We start from the raw sequence: 24,486 nt of genomic DNA, 5'->3' as shown, positions 1-24,486 counted from the left end.
GTGTGTGTGTGTGTGTGAGAGAGAGAGAGAGAGAGAGAGAGAGAGAGAGAGAGAGAATTAGGCAACAATCCTATACCCACTTACTGGGAGCAAGCTCTGTTGAACTCCACAAAACTTACTTCCAAACTGAAACATACAGGGTTGTATTCAGTATCCTGTTTACAGTCGACCCACTGATATTAATAAACTTAAGCTGGCCATACCTATTAATTTCAATCGGTCTTCTCTGAGTCGGACTAACATTGGATTCAACCCATAAGGCTGAGGAATAAAGTTAACAATGAGGATGGAACTAAGATGTTCAGGGAAGTTTTTAATATGTGACATTTTAGTGTATTTTTCATCTTTGTTGGAAGCCGCCCAGAGTGGCTGGGGAAACCCAGCCGGATGGGCGGGGTACAAATAATAAATTATTATTATTATTATTATTATTATTATTATTATTATTATGGTGAACTTGTAGCTCTCCAGCTGCTGTTAGAACCAAACTTCCTCAGCCCCAGCCACTCAATGGCGGGGACACTAAGTATGGGGGGGCTGTGGGGCCAAGGCTCCCCCCAAATTCCTAATGAGGCGGGGCGCACTGACATCATGCACACACGTCATGTATGGTGCACTGACGTCACACGGCCCCGGGTCCTCTCAATCACGGGGGCAAGGTGGTGCGCATGTGCAATGGTGAGAGATAGTAGGGATATCTGGAGGGTCAGAGGCTCCCTATTCCTGAATTGAAGCTTTCACCAGAGATTAACATCTATCTTCCCTGCAATCCAGCATCAAGCAATGACTCTATAGAGACTTTTTCTAGCGTCTGTTACCAGGCAAGCCCACCAGGAGGCACACTTTTCCAGAGGCTTCTTCAAACCTCCAGCCAGCCTAGTTTGTTACAGACCCTGTACATTTTTATAGTCAAATTCCAATGGCTTTCTATAACATTACTGACAACTTCAAATCTCCAGGGAAGTGGAACCAAAACGTTAGGGCTGAAAAAGGATTTCTCTCCCACCACTTTGAAACTGACTTGTAGTAAACAAACAGAAAAAGATATTTTGTGTATCTATTTTAAAAAAATAAATACATAATTTCCCCTGCCTCAACAGTTTGCCCTGCTACATAAATCAGGGAGAACTGGAATCCAGATTCTCCCCAATCTGCCACTCCCCTCTGTTCACACACAGAAAATAAACTGCCCAGGGGGGACCACTAGGGGCGCATCAGAAGATGGCTGACAATAACATCTCTCCGACCCACACGAGGTAAATTGAAGGCTGTGATGGGAGTAAATAGCCTCCCTACTCCCCCAGGATTGTGGTGGGGGACTGCCCTTGCCTGCTGTGCCCTATACCACCCCCGAATTTGTGGGGATGGGGGCACGAGGCACAATGCCCTCCTGTGGGATTTCGGCGCTTCTGGACGCCGTCTCTGATCCGCACCACTAGCTGCAAGAACTTCAAAAGAAACAATTTGGATGAAGCGAATGCACATATCTCAAGGAAGAAGGGGGAGTAAAGACTGCTAACAGAAGAGATCTCTGATAAAACAAGATGAGTCGGAGGAACAAGTATAAATCATGAGAAGATATGCCAAGACTCGGTATGGCAAAGGGACTGATGGGGGGGGGGGAATCCTTCCTTTCTTTCCCTTATGTGATTAAACAAGAAACCCCCCCTCACAAGTCAGAAATGTTGTTTTAAGGACTTAAGCTGTGGATTTAAGGCTGTGTGGAGATAAACTTTCGAACCAAAGCATGATTTAAGAAGAGCGTGGAATGTATAAGGGCTTTGGAATGATGCAGTTAAAAATTCCGTCGCCATATTGGGAAGTTCTGTCGGAGGACTTAAGTCTGAGAGGAGAAATAGAGAAATAGAGCTCTTTTTATATTGTGGGTGAAACTCCTCAGAACGACAGTTCTGTAATTAATGATGGAAAGAGCGCTGTTATCTATGAAGGCGATGATATATGGAAACCATCTCGATTTGAGGATTGGAAGAACGGAAAAATTCACACAGGATTATTATTGGTGTTTATCGGCTTAAGGAGACTATCAGAAGAGATCATAAAGAAAAAAGAGAAAATATATGAACAAGATGTGATGTGGAAACAGCAAGATAAGACTGGATAGAATTATGAACTTTGTTTGGGCTGATTTGGACATTAACGCAGTGGCAAGAAGATGATCAGAATCCCCCTTCAGATCTTGAAATATGGGTTCCCTCAACAAAATTTAAAATTTGGCTTTGTAATTCGGAATTTATGTGATGTGATTTGATTTGATTTGATTGGCCGGTTAATAATTTTTTTTTAGTATTTTTTTAAAAAAGGAAATAAACTGCCCAAGTAAGGAGGAAAGCGAGGTAAGCAAAACAATACACCCACACCCAGCCAATTACTGTGCAGCAAGGAATGCAGAGATTCTCCTCTCACCAGTGAAGATGGGGAATAATTTCAAAATACCATAGCTTGCATTTAAAGGCAACCTACCTAATTTGCACCTTCTGAAACAATGCAACCTTCCTTGGAAATTCATGCTTTTCTGAATTTTCTCCAGCCAAATAATGTGTACAAGTCCAACCATGCATATACCAGAGTACGGTGAGCATAAAAATGAATATATTCATGAAAACAGCATGTCAAATGTGTTATATTAGGAAAAATTGCTTTAAAATGTGTATATTAAGCACTGCATACAATGTGTATATGAATTTTCATTTTTTTAAAAACAAAAAACCATGACCACCACCACAAAGCGATGTAGAAATGTGGAGAACTGGAAAAAAGATTGGAAAAAAGAGAATCCTTAATGGGTGGGTGAATGTGCCAATCCCTACACCCAAGGAATCTGTCCTCCTAGATGTACCTGCATGTACATCCCCAAGTAAGTGGCAATGAATGAAACAGAAACTTGCTACTTCACTGGTACGCACAGAACAACTCTTTCCACCTTCAGTGAAATTAGGAGGGAGGGAGATGAGGTCCTTGCTCTTGTTCAATCTCAGGAGGATTAGCCAATGCCAGCAGGACCTGGTTGGCCACAAATGGAGCAGGCTGCTGATCTAGATGGGACTTTGGTCAGATCCAGCAGCACTCTTCTTCCAGAGATGTGGGGAGAATAAAAATGTGCCTTATTAACTTGTTTAAAGGTGGGTCCCATCCCCCCATATCTGTTGTTTCTGAATGTAGAGTATGGTTACCAGATTTTTTTGAATGAATTCAGGGACCCTTTTTTTTTTTTTTTAAGCTGAGTAGCAACAGGGAGTCAGTAGTGGGGATGGTGAGGCAAAAGACCCTGGGCCCAAGCACACATGCATATTGTATAAAGAAACATTTATGTTTCACAAGGTGTGAAAGAACTGCTTTGCACCTTGTCCGGCAGAAAACTGCACACAAGACACATCTTATGGGCACTTCCGGAGAGGAAAAATGACAGGCGCCATGGCAGCAAGCAGCTCCTGAAGCGAGCCAGAGCCAAACGTGCCGCTGCCATGTTTCCTGGGGACAGATATGCAAATCCGGGGACTGTCCCCGGGAACTGGGGACATCTGGTAACCCTAATGTAGAGGCCTTTCAATCTTTTCAAGCTCCTGCAGGAGGAGTCTTGTCTTGTACCTGTAAGCACTGGACCTTTTCCTCCTCTTTGTTTCTATTCTCATGGTGCTTCCTCCCGACCCCTCGTCCTGCACATGTGGCCAGTGTGGGAACAGGATGCGGACTAGGTGGTCCCCTGACCTGTTCAAACAAAAGCTAACAGCAAAGCTTAGAAAGTCACACACACCCCAAGTGCAGGCAGTGTGCTTTCCTTCTTGAGGACACTTTCATGGCCAAGTGGAGATTTGAACCCTGGGCTCTCGGGTCCCAGTCCAACACTCTAACCACTAAACCACACTGGTTCTCTTCTGCCTCACGAGTCCCAAAGAGCACCAGTAAGAATTCCACACACACACACCCAGTAGTCTGTGAAAATACACTAGATACAGTTTTGGTTACCCTTTAATTTGAACGTTCAGAATCATTTGGTTTGGTATGTTGCTATTATAGCCGTTTTGGTATGTTGCTATTATTGGCAACAGTCCATCTTTCCAAGTGTTATGAAAAATGAATGATTAAAGATGACTTTTCCTTCTAGCAGTGAATGGCAGTTTCTGGTTATGAAATTATCTTGCGTATTCCTTCAGGATCCTCAAAGACAGACCTTCAGTGTGGTTTTGCAATATGCACATTTTTTCAAAAAGGTAATAAGTGAGTTAATTGGCTAAATAGGTTAGAAACCAGACAGTTAATTATCTGGGGGGAGGGAATCTTCAGTGGATTGAATCCAGGCTAAATTAGTCGTGGCTAGCTTGTCCCATTAGTTTAACTGGCAATGGTGCAGCTAGTTAATTTTGGATCCTGGACTTACTGGCCTTGCCGTGGGTTGGGTGGGTGGGTTTTAGATGACCATGTGTATTATGTATTAATTTAGTTCCAAAGCGCACAGTTAACCTTTTCCCTCTCCCCCACTACACTTCCGTGCTTTACAACCGCTTCTACATTCTTGCTATATTAGAGCAACAAACAAAAAACAGTTAACCACCCCAATAAGCAAAAGAAAGAAATACTCTGGGCATGTACAGTTTTGCATTTTACAGTCACTTAAACCATAGCACTGCTGGGTTTGCTTCTGCTATCCTGACACTAAACACATTTTACTTGGCAAGTATCGCTTTGTTGTGGAGAAGGGCTGTGTGTGTGTGTGTGTGTGTGTATTCTGCCTGACTATAAAGTATTCTTGAAAATACGAAGAAAGAAAGGATCCCGTACTAGCAAGAGCCAGGCCCTGTGTCACACATCATGCCCATGCCAGTCTAGGTGCTGATGGGGGGCCCGGTCCTGTTTGCCACTGCCTTCATAACCTGCATCTCTTTGGGTAGCCATGTGAGAGTCCCTAGGCAGTGGTGACCTGGACCTCAGCACCAAGTCCAAGTCTAGCTACAGCACTTTCAAAGGAGCAAAGGCTTGAATACACACCATATGTTTAACGCACATTCCCACTGCCCCCCTTCCAAAAACCCAGGAAACCTGGTGCTAATTTGCCATATATCCTAAGCTCCTGTTTGGAAATTCTTGGGATTCAGTTCTGGTCTGAGCTCCCTCCATTTTGGTATCAATGGAAGTTCCAGCTGAAAAACAAAACAAAACCCAATGCCAGAATTTATTGAGCAGATCAAGTTGCCTTGAAAAGCTTCAGTTGGTGTTTGGCCCCAAAACAACAAGAACATAAGAGCTTGCTAGGCCAGCCCAATGACCCTCTCAGCCAGCATTCTCTTCCCACAGTGGCCAACCAGATGCCTGTGATAAAGCAAGCAGGATTCAAACACAAGAGCATTCTCCCCTCCAGCAACTGGTATGATGTGAATGGAATATAATAAGGCATGCACAGTGCCTCCCCCCCCCCTAGAAAAATAGGTGCTCACAATGAAGTTGTTACATAAGCGTCACCAGTGGTGTAGGGTGGGTTGTCAGCACCCGGGGCAAGGCAAGTAATTTGCGCCCCCTAACCCATGGATTTTAGCACTCGAGTCTCTTCCACTAGATTAGTTAGTGCGAGCACGCCCCCCCCCCAGTTGTTGCGCCCGGTACGGCCGGCCCCCCGTGCACCCCCCACGCTACGCCTCTGAGCGTCACACTTTTTAACAACAAAAAAGAGGTGCCGGTATTGCATACCCTTGAGTGTCCTCTGGAAAAAAAACACTGGGCACGCAGCCCTCAAAAGCTGGAGAAAGCAATGTTTCTAAAAGGGAGAGGGATCTGAATGCTCCTGTGTATCTAGAGAACAGCTGTAGAAACAAGACTAGGAACTTTTCCCCGCCTCCAAATGTTGGAGGATTCTGATTCCAACTTCAAAACAGCACACTAATTTGGCTAGTCCTAAAGGTCAGCATGGCGTTGGTCATAAGGTGAAGTGTGAGAATGAATTAGAATTCCAAATAAGGAAGAAGAGGTCATAAGCAAGGAATGTATATAAGAAAAGGATGCCATTGCATTATTTCAGAACCATCACTCGACCCCAGAGGTGTGTATACGGTGGTCTCCCAGTCTTTCTCCAAAAAGGGTTGTCTGAAAGGTTCTCTAGATCTTTTAATCTAAGACTCTCCAAATATTTGTACTCACCAGTAGTGTGAGTGTGGTGAATATAAATATTGGGAATGAATGAGATCCATGTCTTACTAAATGCTATATGAAATGAAATGAAAGTTGCATGGATAGTAGATAATGTAAAAAGTTGTGTCTGGCTCTCTTTGGTCATCTGGGGTGTTTCAAACAGCCAGAAGTTCCCCATGAATTTATGACACCAGGGAAATGTCCTGGGATGGAGCAAGAACTGGAAAGAACTACAGGGCGTTGTACCATCCAGCACATGCTTTGTGAACTTCACTGGACCAAAGCACTGCTAGGCACGGACCATTCCTGAAACACAAAGTCTCTGGGATGAATTAGAGGAGCTGCAGTTGTTCCTGCTAGGTATAAACAGGAATGTGACAGGCAGCTGAGAAAAGGCAGCATGTGAGGCTGAGCAGCTTTTGGTATTTGGCTGGCACCAGTTTTGTGGACATCTGCCCAAACCAAGTGACTAAAACTAATATATCCCAGGAAGAAAAGTAGAAAACAGAGCCACTGCATTAAAAGAAGGATAAACCAATAGTACAAGTAGTTACACATTTTGATTTGCACAGAAGAATCAAAAGTATTTCTGGATCTTCCTGCAAGGATCTCACTCTCTGCTGTGTGTGTGTGTGTGTGTGCACACAATATATGATGTAGCAATACCAAATACAGGGAATGTTTGGTTTGTTTCCACTTGTTGGTGACCTTTGATGGCCTCCTAGTAAAATGTACAACATTTATGACCATGATAAATTGCTCTTGAGGGAGCCATTTCCTCACCCTCCCTGCCGGCGGTAGAGTTCTGCAGTTAACAGAGCAGGCTTAGGAAAGATACAGAACAATAGGTAAAAGAAAATGGAGCCTGACCTGAAACAGAGTGGGTGGTATGGGAAAAGTGAATAATGAACTGAAAGATGATTTACTGCAAACCGGAATCAACAACGGCAATCGTGGTAGGACTAACATGCAATGAAAGGTCTCCCTGGCCCAAAGTCTTCTCAACTTCCTTTTTAATAGATTGTCAACCCATGAAGGGGGCGGCCAGGGAAATATACTCATTCATAAAGGAGAGGTGTTCTTGATCAAACACATCCCCCCATTAGTGCACCTATCACAACACAATTAGGTTCCCTGCCACCAAGCTCAATTTCATTAGGCCTTTCAATCAACAAAAATGAGGGCACATAGGAAGGGAGAAAGGGAAATAGAATTCAACAAGGAGAAGGGGAACTTGGTGTGTTACTGGCCATGCACTTTGTAAGTTGCTGGCCAAGCATTTTGCAAGTCGCCTGCAAAGGGCATAGATATAGTTACAAGAAAAAGATGTAGCAAAACCTGAAATCAAGATCCTTAAGAAATTTCATCATTTGGGACACTATGAACAAAACAAAATGTCATCTTCTGAAATAAATTGTGCTTCCTATCCAGCTTTTGTTCTCATCATTAGTCCAGAGACTGGAAGCACGGTTGTCAGGCATCACCAGCAATTTCTCCATAGAGAAAGAAAAGGCAGCCCCTCCAGATGACCTGTTGTATTGCACATGATGGTTTGTGCTCATGATGGTATTGGGATGGTGATACGTGATCATCCTGCTTTCAATAGTGTTTGTACCTGCAAATATATTTGGGGGGCAGTTAAACTGTTTCATTTCCAATTGCTGCATAACCTGTAGCTTGCAACTGAAATCCTGTTGCTTTTTATAGCACAAATGTTCCAGGGCGGGCAGTTGTCCTGCTTTTATTGTGCTATAGTGCAAGAGTGCCCCTCCAGATGGTGATAATGTCATAAGACTAAGCATTGCAAAGCAAAAAATCCAAAGACAATGATATGTGGACGGTTCAGTATAAATCCACCACCAATGTACTATTATTAAGTCAATGACATGTTGGAGAAGACACCAGTCTGGAGGTGCCCTAAAATGGCACACTTTTCCTTGAACGCCTGGGAAAACATCAGTTGCAGAGCTGTGAACTAGATGGACCATCGGTCAGACTTGGTATAAGGCAACTTACTCTCTTCCTATTGCTGAACTATGCAATTCCAGGAGAGGAAATACAGCACAAAATCCTGCTGTAGAAAGAGCTCCCTCTTGTCGAAACACGACAAGGGCACAGTCATAGAAATAAAGCAGCTCCACATAAAAATAACCTATAAATAGAAACAGGCAGGGATCCAAGTGAACTGTCAGGGAAGCAGACATCTATATCCCCTAAATTCAATGGGAACTATATAATCTGATTAAAGTTTAAGATGCTTTGGAAATCAGCTGCTAATTAAAGCTTGGCAGAAATGCCCTGCAATAGAATCCAACTCGGGGAGAATGCAGAGGGCTGGTGCCTCATGAAACGAAAGCTCGTGCTCGCAGCAACCTCTTAATCTGTCTTTAATAATCTGTCTTCGGGGAGATGTCAAGCGAGTGAAATTATCTCTTTTATGCAACCAACGATTAGCTGTTTGAAAAGTTACAAGCTGTCACGCTCACTTGTTCTGCTTTAAGACACAGGTCCTGGGCAAAACAGGAGAAGAGGACAGTGACACGGGCAGGGCAAGGAGGGCACATCATGGAGCAGCTTTGAGGGCATCAACAACTTCTACGTTTTAGAACCAAAGTAGGTAGGCCAACCTCTGCCAATCTGATGGAGGCCATGTTGAACCTGTTGTGGAAAAGCCTAAGGTGGTTCTCACAAGGATGGGTGGGCCCCACACAAACATGACCCCCATGGGATTGGGTTGTTGTTGTTGTTGTTGGGGTTTTTTTTGCATATTATAATTACGGAACTTTATATTTTAATGTATCAATTTGGGGTTAATTTATTGTGTGCTTTAATTGTGGCACATTTTTTAATTATGCTGTAATTATTTGAACATTGTAGTGCAACTGGTTTTCATCATTCTTCTCTTTGATTTATTTGCATGCCACTTCTCCGCAGTTGCTCCCAAAGTGGCTCACAGCAACATACTAAATCCACAAAACATTCTATAAAACAATAACAGTTAACCTAGTTTAACAGCTTGACACTAAACAAGGGAGAGAATAACACCCAACAAAGAAGTAAGATGTTTTGTAAGCTGTTTAGAAGTCTATTTTGAGTAGGAGGAGGAGGAGGAGAAGTATAAAAGGCTTGTCTCCAAATGAGGAGTCCCTGAGAAATGTATTTGGCAAAAATAATTTTAAAATAATTAGGGCCCCATTGTCCAAGCACTAGACTGCTTTTAAAAATGGAGAATCAAATATAACAAACTTGGTGTCTGACCATTTATGCTGGAACACATACCTGGGTGGTTGTTTTTTCTATACACAAGAAATTTAACAATGACATTGGGAATATAGACCCCATTTCACCGTGGCTAAATCTCTATGCATTTTTTAAAAACAGCCTTGTGCTTGGACACAGGGGACAAGAGAGGGTGTTGGAGAAAATTAGAAAGTGAGATAAAAGGTTCATATTTTATAATTTAAAAAATAGCACAGGAACTGGGAAAGAAGTGAATGTAAACGGTCTAGGTCTGGAGGATGGGCTGTTTTGGGATTGCCCGTTCACTACAATAATAGCATGGTAGAGTTGGCAGGGACCCCAAGGATCATCTAGTGGAACCCCCTGCAATGCAGGAATAAGCTGCTGTCCCATTTGGGGAACACACCTGCAACCTTGGCATTATCAACACTCTAACCAACTGAGCTATCCAGTTGGCCAACAAGTTTTTTTCTTTGCTTGTACTTGTACAAAGGAAACCTTTGGATTTTCCTGAGCCTTCTGAGACCTCCCTTTCATGTGCTCATGGCACTATTTTGGCTACATATCCACTGGCACTCACCTCTGAACCTTGGAACTAGAGGGAATGATATAGCAAAATGAAATACAATATGAGATAGACAAGGAGAAATGAGCAATATATTCTAGCCGTAAGTTTGTCTATTATCGGAATAGAAAATATGGTCAGACTATTTATTCAGAAATATTACGATGCTGATGACTGTGAAATAATGGACAGTGAGTATTGCGTATCTTGCACCTTATCATATACATGGCTATAGCTATCTCTCCAATATACACATGTCTGTCTGCATCTCATTATTATCTACTAGGACATACAGATGAAGCTTTGCAAATATCTCTCTTAATAAAAACATCCCTCTCTTTTCCATTTGGCTGAAACTATGGACATAATTCTTACCATGCTTGATTTAAATTTGGTTTGGCTGCTTTGCGGCTGATGAGCTTTTGTGGGTTGGGGGAATTGTATGTTCTTGTCCATATAATCCCCTGCTATTCTGTTTCAGATTCTTCTCACATTTTCCATACCACTTTCACTTTTCTTGTTTCCTTCCAGAAGCCACGATTCAGTCTTAGATTGGGTTCCAAAAACGTTGCAACTCCTTTGATATGGAGAAAATGTGTGTGTTATTAAGGCAGATAATAAGGTTTCCAGTGTTTCCTAGGTCCAGTGGTAAAGAGCTGCTGTTTTGTTCTCCAACTCTCAGCAAACTCTATATGCAAGCTAATTTAGAGCTACTTATAAGGTAATTCTGTTTTGCTTATGTTTTTAATTTAATAAAATAATAATAATTGCAGGCATCCAAATGCTTGCCTTGCCTTTGTGGAAAGCCCTTGCCCCCATGCAAGTTACGGCATCCAGTTTTCACTGATCCCCTTTACTTCTGTGCCATATCTCCATCTGTTCTGGAAGGCTCCCTAATAATCCGGAGCAGCTTTTTAAGGTGGGTATCACCAAACACCAGTTGCCCCAACTTGGGTGAGCAGAAGTGGTTTCTACTAATGCAAAGTCACCACTGAATACAACCCAACCAATTTAGAACTACTACTACTAATTTACTATTAACTATTAAATTTATACACTGCCTACTAAGCAGCTCTAACAAGCTTATCTTAAATTTGCTTGCTTGAATTCACAGGTGCTGAGCTTACAGGAGTGGACATCGTACCATTCTCTTTTGCCACTTTTTTAATAACTGCCCATGTATATGAAAAAAACAATGATGCACAAAGCTGCTGGCCTCAGCATGGAGCCATTTGGATCTGGCTGCAGTCCCAGTACAAAACTGTGAGGAATAAGTTTGATGGAGGGCAGACACATGACTCTCTTTCCTCCATCTGACCAGACACATGCTCTGTTAGCAGGAGTGAGTCCTTTCAGTGCCTGATCTGGTGGTGCTCTAGTCTAGGGCAATGTGGAGGACAAGGGTGGTGGTTTGGATATTTCTGTCTTACCCTCCTCTGAGCAATGATACCAGGTGGGGGCCTGCATGATGAGGAGGCACCATGCAAAAGCATGTTAAATCAGAATATATATTTCTTAGCAGGAGATGCATTCTGATTATTCCATTGATTCATAATATTAGTCAGCTGCCAAAAATTAAGCAAACACCTAAGTGCTTTTCTGGATTGGGGTCTACAAGCCGAGTTTGCAAAAGGCCCTGCATTAATCTAAGTCAGTGAGTGTTTTTGCCATTGACTTCAATGGCAAGCCAGCATTTCCCTGTTTTTGAGCCTTCCCCCTCGGGGAGACACACCGAATGCTCAGTGTTACAATCCAGTTCCATTAGTTCTTTTTTACTGCTGCCATCTTTAGAATGATGTCATCTACTTTAGTATTCCCCATGAAATAAAATTCATGAAGTAGTAGCCAAGGCCTCTGTCAATTTGTGCCAATGGTACTGTGGGAGCCAGGTTAGCCTGTTCTTCTCTTAAATCCAGCACTTGCCATGAGGGGATATGAGAACCTGGGCTTGAAAAGAGGTTGGATGGCCAAACGATAAAACCTGAGACCCAAGGGACATGAGGCTGTTGTATTTGTGCACAAAACGGCATGTTTTACAGGGCTGTTAATACACACCTTGAGTATCTTAAGGAACAAAGATCTGCTTAATGGCCTCCTAACACATTTACTGCTACACCTTCAAGGAGTTATACATAAGTCTGTTCTACTTTAAGAGTGCAGAAACAGTATGCAGGGGGGGGGACATAAGTTGTGTCATGCATTAAGGTATGGTGGAGGGCACTAATTTAAGAATGAAATTTCAAAGCATTGAAACCCCCAGGTACACACTTCTGGAAATCATTTGGAGCTCATACTGTAACTACTTACTGTGATTCATGCCCCCCCTTCTCCTTCCTGCCAACATTAAACTGAGAACCAGTTTGTAGAATTGTTTCAGTGCTCAGAAGTCATAGACAAAGTCCAAATCGTAGGGATAACATTTTTGTATTTGGAAAACCCAGATTCAACTAAAAATTGCACCATTGCAATTTTTATAATTAATAATAGAGGGGGTGGTTCCCATTTTCACCAGAACCATAGTGCATGGGGAAAGGAGGTTCAACACTTCCCTCACTATTGAATAAAGCTGCCATGGGTGCCAACTGGTATTTGATATTTTGCATCCTGGGTGACTAACCAGTGTGTACTAATGTGGCTTTTCCCAAACCCACATTCTGAAGTTTGTAGGTATACTCCCATATACAAGCACATCCCCTGAACTCCTTGAAAAAAGGGTGGGAACAATACCATCATTGTGGTATTGTTATTCGGTGGGCATTTTGTAAAACAAAAAATAGCCGCATCAAGTAAGACCAAACCGAGAAAGGTGACAGTTTGTGTTGCATTATTTGTGAGTCTCTGTGTGTGGAATTGTGTGTGTGTGGTGCTGGTTCTGTTGTAAGAGGTTCCATTGGTTTGTACTGCAGCGATTTTCAGGTCATTTTCAAAGTGATTCCAAGTGCATATATTTATTGTGGTGGGGAGACAATTACAGTGGTATTTAGAGAGTTCATTAGTGACCTCTTCTGGCTATGTGAGTGAATGGCAAGGGATGTTTCTTTAAAAAGAAGAAGCCCAAATTGTCTGGCGTGATTCTTGAGTAGGTTAACACCTTGATCTCCAAGAACAACAGATTAAGCTGGAGTGACTGTGGTTGTATCTTATATTGTGTGATCCCACTTGTCTCTTCCTCAATGACTAGAAAACAAAAATAGTTTCTACTAATTCTGATGGATATAGACCTGTCCAAGCCAACTATTATGGCCTCAGCACAGAATGATACGTACAGTGATATATTTCACCTTTCTCTTGAGTTTCAACTTGAGTTGCCCAAGAGAGTGTTTATCCTGACAACAGGCTCTGTGAACAAGATTAGACCAAAAGTGCCTGGGACCAAGGTCACCCAATGAACTTGAATCAAGGCATCTCCAGCATATAACCCACCTTTCCTGCATGGTTCTCCCATTCTTCCCCGATATATTCTCACAACAACCCTGTGAAGTAGGTTAGGCTAAGAGCCCATGACTGGCCCTAGTTCACCCAGTGAGCTTCAATGGCTAAGTTAGAATTTGAACCCAGATTTTCCCAGTTGAACATTGCAACCACTGCACACACCCCCACTCATCCGCAAAAGGAGCATCAGATACTGCACAGCTAGATGATAGCAGACTCCGGCTTCCTCCACCTCACTCTTCCCTTCTGTGCAGCGGAAGAGACCTGGTGTGGCAGAACTGAACTGACAAGACCAAGGAACAAAAATGTAGCATGACAACATCAACGGAAGGTGCAAATATCAGATCATATGGGACTGGAATTAGTAAATAATTGTCCCCTTCCACTATATCTATGAAGTCATCAGGACTCACAGGCAGAACCAGGACTATCACAAGGCCAGCAAGTGTGCAGACCTCAGAGGGGTGCAGGACTGACATTTGAGGGTCACAGTTCCATACAGAGTAGTATTTCTTATATATTACACATCTCTAGTAATATTTAAATTTTATTTTCTATTTTGAAGAATTTTATCATTTTTTAAAAGTAATTCATACATTAAAAGTGTTGTCTGGAAGCAACTAGTTTCTTCATTTCGATTTAACAGACCTATAATTATTTACCTGCATCAACAGGGAAAGAATTATTGCATTGGCAAATTTTATCTATGTATCTGCCTTAGGCATAAATGCTAAGCCACTGAGCGAAAGAGTCAGAGCAATGTTTTGAAACCACTGAGATATTATCTTGGTAGCATATATGATGCTTTAATAGAGATCTTTGATGACACAAGTCTAAAAAGTTTATTTGGAAATATTGAAGCTAAGATCCTTGCTGATACGTTTTGTAAGTTTGTTGTGTCCCTTGTTACACGCTTCCCTGAAGCTTAAACACACATAAATCAAATTAAAATATGTGGTAACAGAGCCCTGTAGCAAATGGCATGCTTGTGATTCTGCTGGCAGAAGAGTCCCACCTGCTTTAGCTGCTACAAGCAAATTCACACAAGCAATAATTCCTGACGGAGTCAAAAGATGTGCAAACGATTTAAAAACACACAATCTATGCTCCATTATAGCACCAGGTGGCGCCAGGTAACCTGAAATTGTGAGCTTCAAGCGGCGATACTAAGAGTAAATCAGGCAATTCCTTTTCTCTTCTGCCTATGCTAGTGGTGATCTAAAACTTTTTGCAGCTCCTGGTGACTTAAATGTCACCCCAGGACCTTTTGCAATGCTACAGGCAACGATGGAAAATAATTCTTAAGTGCATGTCTTCATCCATCCAACCTATATCCTACCTTTACATTTGCTCATTGCAGCTAACAAAATTAATTTTCACAGAACGGTGTCCTACAAAAATGCTGTTTTCCATATATATATTCTTTTTTAAAAAAACTTGATTGCAAAACAATTTACATATAACAACACAGACAAGACAAGACAACAACTAAACGTTAACTAACAACACATCGTCTAACACCACACACACTTTTGACTTCCAATTCACCTCGTTGTGCTTTCTACATATTCTTAACCTTTACGCATTTCCTGTTATATCTATTACATATCCAGAAAATTTTCTACATTTATAGTTTTCCTTAATATTCAAGATTCAATCTAGACCTGTCATATTTGCATTTTTAAAATATTTAGATATTCTTTAAATGTTATACATTCTTTACACACTTTCTGGTTTGAGTTTCCTCTTATTCTCCCAGTCATTTTCGCAAGTTCCAAATATTCTATCATCTTCATCTACCAGTCAAGCTTCGTGGGAAATGAGTCTCATTTCCAGGTTTTTGCTACTAAAATTCTAGCCGCCGTAGTTGCATACATAAAGATGGTTCTAAAGGTTGGTGGGGTTTTTTTTTTTTTTTTTTGCTGTTTTCCATATTTTGGGGCAAGGTACAAAGCACCTACTGGACCAGCTCTGTAGTTTGGGAACTGGTGGCATTCTGATCATAGCTGCCAACGTTTCCCTTTTTTTAAAGGGAAATTCCCTTATTCCAAACATGATTCCTCGCAAGAAAAGGGAAAAGTTGACAGCTATGACTCTGATATGATGGTTCCACTCCTAACTTCAGGATCAGATGGTAGAATAGTGTTGTTCAGGTTTGTGGTGCTTGTCCTATAAGGTACTAGAGGGTTTAATCTTGTCCACTGTGCTACTGAACATCTATATGAAGTCACAGGTGAGATTGTCAGTACAGTGGTACCTTGGGTTAAGAACTTAATTTGTTCTGGAGGTCCATTCTTAACCTGAAACTGTTCTTAACCTGAGGTACCACTTTAGCTAATGGGGCCTCCCGCTGCCACCATGCAATTTCTGTTCTTATCTTGAAGCAAAGTTCTTAACCCGAGGTACTATTTATGGGTTAGCGGAGTCTGTAACCTGAAGCATTTGTAATCCGAGGTACCACTGGAGTTGGGTGCCATCAATATGTTGGCGACACCTAGATCTGTTTCTTTTTGACATCTGAATCAAATGAGGCTGTGCAGATTATGGACCATGTTGGGTGAAGCTGGATGAGGGCCAATAAAATGACACCTGGCAAAGGAGAGACCGTGCCCCGGTGTGGAACTTAGGTAGAAGGCCTGTTCTGGATGAGGTTGCATTCCTCTCAAAGGAGGAGGCCCATAATATGGGAATGCTACTGATTCCTTCATTGTCACTGGAGGCCCAAGGGGCTTGAATAGCTAAGTGTTCCTTTCACCATCTTCAACTGCTTATTCAGCTTCAGTGTTTCCTGGACAGGGATATTAAAAAGGTGGTTTAAAAACCTGTTCCTATGCATCTATTAAATCTGCCTAACAATGGGATTTAAACTCTGCTACTGGGGCCCTCTATATGCAAACCCTGCGCTTTAAAAACAGGCACAAGCTGTTTGTCTTTTGTGTTAACCCACACAAGTGGGTCTGTAGAAGATTAAATATAAGGTAATTCATATATCCTCTTACTAATACCCATCAGTCTGCTGCTCTGACTCATTGTTTAACCTGCCCTGCTGATGTTGTTTTACCTACAAATGCATTGTCTTCTGTTTTAATGTATGCCAACCTTGGCATTGCTCACTCGATGAAGGGCGGGCTAGAAATCCTTCTACTAAAGAAATACTCCAAGACAGCAGGTCAAATATTTCCCTTCTTCGCTTTACAGGCCTTATGAAAGTCGAAAAGCACAGGACAGGAGATGAAGAAACTCATTGCAACATGCTTATAGTTCACTTCCTGCATATTTTCCATTCACAGCTTTCTTTCTGATGGGGTTGTGCACTCTAGTCCAAGCATGGCCTCCTGATTAGAGATTTGGAATCAAATCCTGCAGCTATTCTGCCCTTTTGTTTGAAAGTGCAACAGACACAGGACATGGTTGCTAGCAAGGGGGAGGAAACCTCAGGCCCATGTTGCTTCAGTGACTAAAATATCTGTTCCCAACTATGGCTTTTCCTAGACTGGGATAGCCTGGTCACAATTATCCATGCTTTGTTAACTGATTGCCAATTTTGTTCTGGACCCTATTCAAGTATCTTGGCTTCTGGACCAAATTATAAATGAGTTGGGCCTCAAATTATCTGAAAGAAAGCCTCTTCTTTTACCAACCTGCCCATACATTTAGATCAGCAGAGGAACCCTGCTTATGGGCCTGCCTCAAGTGAGAGCTGTGGTACCTGGATGCCCTGAAGGGCCTTCTAGGTGGGAGCCCCTCACTTATGGAATAAACTCTCCACTGAGGCGTGTCATTTCACTGCGTGTGGCGTTGATGAGTGAAGACTTGCCTTCTTTGTTTTATTCCCTTCCTGCTGCCATGTAGATTTCCACTGAGATTTCAGTTATGGTAACGCATTATTTCACAAATTATGGTTTATGTATAAGCAGTCCTGTCCCAGGACCATTTGGTGAAGGGTGAGATAAACATACTTGAAACAAACATACACAATTGGGCATTTTAGTTTGGATTCCTTCTTGGCAGTTTTAAAAGAACCAATTCAAAGGACTGATGCGCACTTTTAAAGCTCTAAACCCCATTGGAAGCAAGTACCTTTTTAACATGGCCTTTGACTCCTGAGATAGTATATATTTTAGGACCACCTTCTGCTTTGGATTGTAAATTGTTTTAACCAATTACTTTTATGCTAGTGTATTCTGTTCAGGGGCCTCCTGGTGAAGGACAGGTAAGAAATCAAATGAATAGCAACAACACCTGAAGGAGCTCCATCTTCCATGACCACCTCTCTGTGCTCATAGTTCATCTGCTGATGGCCTTCTTTAAGTGCCTCCATAGAAAAGAGCCATTTTGAGCTCAGCTACCCCAGCTATGGAAGGGACTTGCTCCAGGCCGCTTGCCTGATGGCACTTTCTTTTTGGTGCTAGATGGAAATATTCTTATTTGTTTTTGTTTGTTTTTAAAAATAATATTTATTAAGAGTTTAAAAATTACAAAAAGAAAGAAAAAGAATTAAACAAATCAATATAATACAATACAATACAAAAACAAAAACACTACATAAAACATTGAATTAACAAAACAAAACAAGAACAATTAGAAACACTTCCAATATTTTCAATCTTATCTTTCATTCACTTGTTTCATTGACTTCCTCACGCCTCCCTTTTTGTATTCCACTTCAATTAACTATTTCAGCAATTCCTTTCCATCTTCCTCTGTTCTGTCCTGTAATTGATCTTAACATATTCTAACCTTGTTTTTTCCCTTTAATACATTAACAATCTCTCTGTTCCTAGTTCCTTATAACATTTCTGCCAAAGCCATATAACTTCATTCCACCATTTTTCTAAAGCTCATTAATTTTACAATATTTCTGTAAATAATCTTTAAATTTTTTCCAATCTTCTTCCACCGACTCTTCTCCCTGGTCTTGGATTCTGCCAGTCATTTCCGCCAGTTCCACATAATCCATCAACTTCATCTGCCATTCTTCCCGAGTGGGTAAATCTTGCGTCTTCCAATACTTCGCGATGAGTATTCTTGCTGCTGTTGTTGCATACATGAAAAAAGTTCTGTCCTTCTTTGGCACCAATTGGCCGACCATGCCCAGGAGAAAGGCCTCTGGTTTCTTCAGGAAGGTATATTTAAATACCTTTTTCATTTCATTATAAATCATCTCCCAGAATGTCTTAATCCTTGGGCATGTCCACCAAAGGTGAAAGAATGTACCTTCAATCTCATTACATTTCCAGCATTTATTTTCGGGCAAATGATAAATTTTTGCAAGCTTGACTGGTGTCATGTACCACCTATAAATCATTTTCATTAAATTCTCTCTTAGGGCATTACATGCCGTAAATTTCATACCTGTGGTCCATAACTGTTCCCAGTCAGCCATCATAATGTTATGTCCAACATCTTGTGCCCATTTAATCATAGTAGATTTCACCGTTTCATCCTGAGTGTTCCATTTCAACAGCAAGTTATACATTCTTGACAAATTCTTAATTTTGGGATCTAGCAATTATGTTTCCAATTTTGATTTTTCCACCTGGAAGCCAACTTTTTTGTCCAAATTATATGCCTCCATTATTTGGTAATAGTGGAGCCAATCTCGCACTTTGTTTTTTAATTTTTCAAAGCTCTGCAGTTTTACTCTGTCTCCATCTTGTTCCAAAATTTCCCAATATTTTGGCTATTTGGCCTCCATATTGAGTTTTTTCTGTGCCTTCGCTTCCATTGGTGACAACCATCTTGGGGTTTTATTTTCTAACAGATCCTTATATCTTATCCAAACATTAAACAGTGCTTTTCTAACGATATGGTTTTTAAACGCTTTATGTGCTTTTACCTTATCATACCACAAATATGCATGCCAACCAAATACATTGTTAAAACCTTCTAAATCCAGCACATCAGTGTTTTCAAGAAGCAGCCATTCTTTCAGCCAGCAAAAAGCAGCTAATTCATAGTAAAGTTTAAGGTCTGGCAGGGCAAATCCACCTCTTTCTTTAGCATCAGTTAATATCTTAAATTTTATTCGAGGCTTCTTGCCCTGTCAGACAAATCTGGAAATATCTCTCTGCCACTTCTTGAAACAATCCATCTTGTCTATAATTTGCAGTGTTTGAAACAAGAACAACATCCTTGGCAATACATTCATTTTTATCACAGCAATTCGACCTAGCAATGATAGCTTCAAATTTGACCATATTTCTAAGTCCTTTTTCACTTCAATCCAACATTTTTCATAATTATCCTTAAACAGGTTCACATTCTTGGCAGTCATGTTAACCCCTAAATATTTCACTTTCTTGACCAAGAAAATATTCTCATTTGTTTTACTTTCAATACTTCATAAATAGCTCAGGCAGCTTTTGATGTACCTTTAAGTATTCTTGACTGTTCTTTCATCTGCCAACTCATAGTCTGTTTGCAATTTTATGCATTTGTACATTTTGGGGAGATGGGAACCTTGTAACCAGCTGGAATCAAAGTAGAAAAGCAATAAATAAAAATAAATGGACAGGTGGGGGGGGGCGGAAAACAATGACAAACATGACAGCTTTCTCCAGAGACCAAAACAGTGTCATTTCTTCCTGACTGGATCTATAAATGCCGAGTTCACATGATTACCTATGAGCATGTGAGCACATATAATCTGTAATATTGACATATAATTTTATTAGGGTTATTTGTGTTTTATTCATATTTATTAGGTTATTTTATTTTAAATGATTGGTACTACCAGTTTTTTTAATGAGTATTTTAGATTGCTTTACGTTAACCACTTGGTAGAGCAGTAGTCTTCAACCTTTTAAGACCAAGACCCACATCTGGAGACCCATTTCTTAACCCCCCACCCCATATTTGTATGGTAGCAGTGCTGCTGTTGTGAATAAGCAAATGATCCAGTAGAGTGGCTACTAACCCACAAGTTGAAAACCGGTGTCTTACGATATTTTTTACTGAAGTAATAATACAGTAAGCCCATAACTTACAGGAGGTTGCATTCTGGAGCTTGCACCGAAAGTCAAATTTGTGTATAGTAAAAACCCATTTGGTTCAATGGTGGGGGGATGGCCAAAGCCATTTTTCCTGGAGCCCCACCCCCTTTACATTTTAAATAAATACATTTTTGCCATACTCACAAAGCTGAATGTGCACCAAGTTAAATGCACTTGTTAGAATCAGAGTTGGAAGGGACCTGGAAGGGAATCCTGTGCACAGCTGTCCCTGGGTGGGTTCAAACCACCAACCTTCTGGAAAACTGCCAGTTGCAATGACCTATTGCATCACGAGGCTTCCTTACTGTATATAAATCTTGCCAAGTAACATAAGTAATGGGTGGTATTCAATTAAGCTGTACTCATGGCTAATTAATGGACATGGCTAATCTTAGTAAGTCTACTCATGAGTAAAACCTAGCTAAATATCACCCAATATGCCTCACAAGGGCACTGTGGTCTGCTCACATTGACAGATGATTGCACGAAGTAGCCTAAGGTTGCTTAAAGGGCACCATGGCTCTCAGTGGACTTACTTGTGAGTAAACATACCTCAGCTCATGCTACCCAACTCTGATGCACACACTTTGCTATTTATTTGCTTTCACACTGTGATATATTTCCCCTTCCTGTCTTTGGTAATTTTATTTTTATTTTACATTTTGCTTGAAATTGTATGTGTAGACCAACTGCTTTCTGTTGGAAAGGGAGAGCTCTTCATTTCTCTTTTGCCAGCTTCCTTGCCGTTCTCTCCTTAGCGACAGTCTACCACTGGGAAATCAAGAGTCAGGACAAACAAAGGAGCATTTATCCGGGATTTTCTTCCAGCCCTCCTTCCCCGCAGCATCTCCCTTTAGCTTGCTTCAACATTTGAAAAGACACAACTGGCAAGGAGGCAAGAAAAATAAGCAAACAAATAAGGTATGTCTCTTCCCTGCCCCATGCAAATGATCCTAGTTAATTAGTTTTCTCTGGGTTGGTTCTAAGAGCTAAAACTAAAGCCACGTGCACTGAACCCAGGCAAGCGGAAAACAGCCCAAGAAGGTGGAGGTGACCTGCACCTCAGGTGGTGGTGGATATGAAGAGGTATTAATTTGCTTAACAGCCTTGACTAAGTAGCTGAGGAAAGATAATCTCTTTTCTTTGTTATGAATCCAAGAGAGCGAGCTTAAAAATACAGGGTATGCAATACTACAGAGCAGTGCTGGGAAAATTAAATTTTGATGTGTTTAATATTGTGAATGTCAGCAACAAATGCATTCATTGAACTAGAATATCTTAAAATTATATGTTTGCCAGTTTGCCAAGACAGACAGTACCACTATGTGTGAGATGGTGAGCAGAGCAGCGAATCCACCAAGAAGAGATTCCATGAATTGACTCTTTGTGAAAACAGACCATCAATTCCATGATTCTTTAGAGGCACTAGGGTTGTTGTTTTACATTAAACCCCCATTTAATTTCTCCAAAGAAACCAGAATGTACATGGATATTCTTATTTGTCATCTTCATACCCATTCTTCGCTCCATAATAATAATTTCCAGCACTGCTCTGTAGTATTGCATACCCTGTATTTTTAAACTCTCTTTCTTTGATTCATAAGTGGACACACACACACACGAGAGGAGAGAGGGGGGGGGATAGTCTGCCTGCTTGAACCACAGCAGTACCAAAAATGATTAGCACACCTTTCTGATTCCAAGAAAACAGATGGGTGTAATTCACATCACCTCACTTACTAGAGAAGCCTGAAAATAAGACACAAGTGACAAGATGTGCAGATCAGCATTATCAATGGGCTTCCATAGTAGCTAGAACGTGGATATTTGGTCCACACAGTCCAAGTCACATTTATTACTGGGAAATAGAACCTTTTTGACATGAAACAGTTAAAACTCAGGATATGAAATATACCTCTGAACATAGACCAGTACTCCAGCAGAGAGGGAGACAAGGGAGCTTGGGCAGTAAAATGGGAAGCAAAACACACTGGAAAAAATTGAGGGCAGTTTTCCACTGTCCAAATTCCCACAATTAAGGAATTTACAGGTAAGTTGGATTCTTCTCCTAAAACTTTTTCTTCTTCCTCTGTTACTTTGCTGTCATTTCTTATCAGGGTCATTCCAAAAAGCCCAAAGAATAGACTAACTTCTCCGACTCTGTTTCTCATGCTTTTATCCATCACCATAATCCATTTTCACATTAATCTGTGATTTTGAAAAATATTTCCTAAAACTACATATTTAAATACATTAATAAATGTGTGTTAACTCAAAGCATATATTCAGATCTCTCTTTTGAAACATTTAAAATGCTGAGAATGTGTAACAAAGGGCAAAATCTGTTAGGACTGCCTATCTTAGATTATGTGCACATCTGATATGAGAAATTAGGTTGCTTTTGTACAGGATCAAATTCTTCTAACAGATGGAGTCTAACCTTGAACAGAAAGGAGCCTTGAAAACACTGCACAGGGAGCGTGTTTTTGAAGTCATCATTTGGGTAGTGTATCATCCATAACACTCAGCAATTTAAAGCAGTAGTGTTGTACCTTGGTTGATGAAAGCCTTGCAAGTCGAATGTTTTGGCTTCTGAATGCCACAAACCCGGAAGTGAGTGTTCCAGTTTGTGAATGTTCTTTGGAACCCAAACATCCAAAGAGGCTTCCGCTTGGCTGCAGGAGCGTCCTGCAGCCAACTGGAAGCAGTGCCTTGGTTTCCGAACGTTTTGGAAGTAGAACAGACTTCCGGAACGGATTCTGTTTGACTTCTGAGGTACCAGTGTGGTGTCAATTAATGCTCCCTTAATAAGTTTATAGTACAAACCATATCATATTGTTTAGAGCAGGCATCACCAAATTCGGCCCTCCAGAAGTTTTGGGACTACAATTCCCATCATCCCTGACCACTGGTCCTGTTAGCTAGAGATGATGGGAGTTGTAGTCCCAAAACAGCTGGAGGGCCAAGTTTGGGGATGCCTGGTTTAGAGCATAAAAACAATAGGTCCTCTGCACACACACTTTCACCTCAGGCCTCAGAAAATATGCTGGGATACCAAGAGTAAACACTTCAATATCTTATTTGGGACCTTATTTGGTACATTATTTGGACTTTCCTCAAAGAACATCAACAAGCTTCTTTAGTTCTAATCCACACAACAGCTGAGGACACATTTTAGGATTCACTGTTTTTTAAAACTGGCAACACCATGCTATCACCATCTTAAATACTGTAAACGATACAACAATAGATACACTTGGAATATAGACAAAATTTACTTATTGTGTTGACTGAGGGATCAAAGTGCTGGAGAGATCCTGATGTACATCTATACCACTGGGGATAGCTACAATGGCTTAAAAGTTTCTATCTGGTTCAAATCCTGTGCTGATTGAAGTCAAAGATGGGCATCAACCTGGAAACGAGGGATGACTAGCAGCTAGGAAAAAGAGTGGCTCAGGAATATTGGCTTCTGCACAACACAGTGGCCTGTATAGCTCTGTTAAATCCCATTGCTATGGTTAAAGTTACCGTATTTTTCGCTCTATAAGACGTACCAGACCACAAGGCGCACCTTGGAGGAGGAAAACAAGAAAAAAAATATTCTGAATCTCAGAAGCCAGAACAGCAAGAGGGATCGCTGCACAGTGAAAGCAGCAATCCCTCTTGCTGTTCTGGCTTCTGCGATAGCTGCACAGCCTGCATTCACTCCATAAGACGCACACACATTTCCCCTTACTTTTTAGGAGGGAAAAAGTGAGTCTTATAGAGCAAAAAATACGGTGTTTTTTAAAACACCCTCTGCTTCTGGCAGATGTGACAATCTGGGTCAGAATGAGAATCTGGATTGCTCTAGCAATGATTTGTGCCTTAGCAACATATTTTCCAGTTTCATCATCTGTTTGTTCAAGTCTCAGAACGTTTTCTGAAACAACCTGCTGAAAAGATCACTTCAATTTAACATGTTCACATAATTTCACTGCTTTTTCCTGCCAAACTTAATCTAAAGGAGGGCATGTGTGTAGTTCCACCCAACACCTTGCAAAGACCATCACAACATCGTGGAATTGCTAATTTCTCCTAGTTTTTGTATGCCATTTTCACAAATGTGCCCAT

The 24,486-nt window shown here is 41.1% G+C and overlaps 1 protein-coding gene across 1 annotated transcript in view; it reads left to right on the top strand.

The window, feature by feature from the left end:
* SCRG1 (stimulator of chondrogenesis 1) overlaps positions 1–24,486 on the top strand; it is a 62,652-nt gene that overhangs the window by 32,230 nt on the left and 5,936 nt on the right. Inside the window, exon 2 of the mRNA XM_079991474.1 lies at positions 21,082–21,291. The gene's annotated coding sequence lies outside the window, so the exon portion shown is untranslated. The remainder of the gene's footprint in view (positions 1–21,081; positions 21,292–24,486) is intronic.

Source organism: Podarcis cretensis (genome assembly GCF_951804945.1).
Source record: "Podarcis cretensis genome assembly, chromosome: 9".
Taxonomy (NCBI): domain Eukaryota; kingdom Metazoa; phylum Chordata; class Lepidosauria; order Squamata; family Lacertidae; genus Podarcis; species Podarcis cretensis.
The sequence above is the reverse complement of the archived record's forward strand: the minus strand, read 5'-3'. Positions and strand labels throughout refer to the sequence as shown.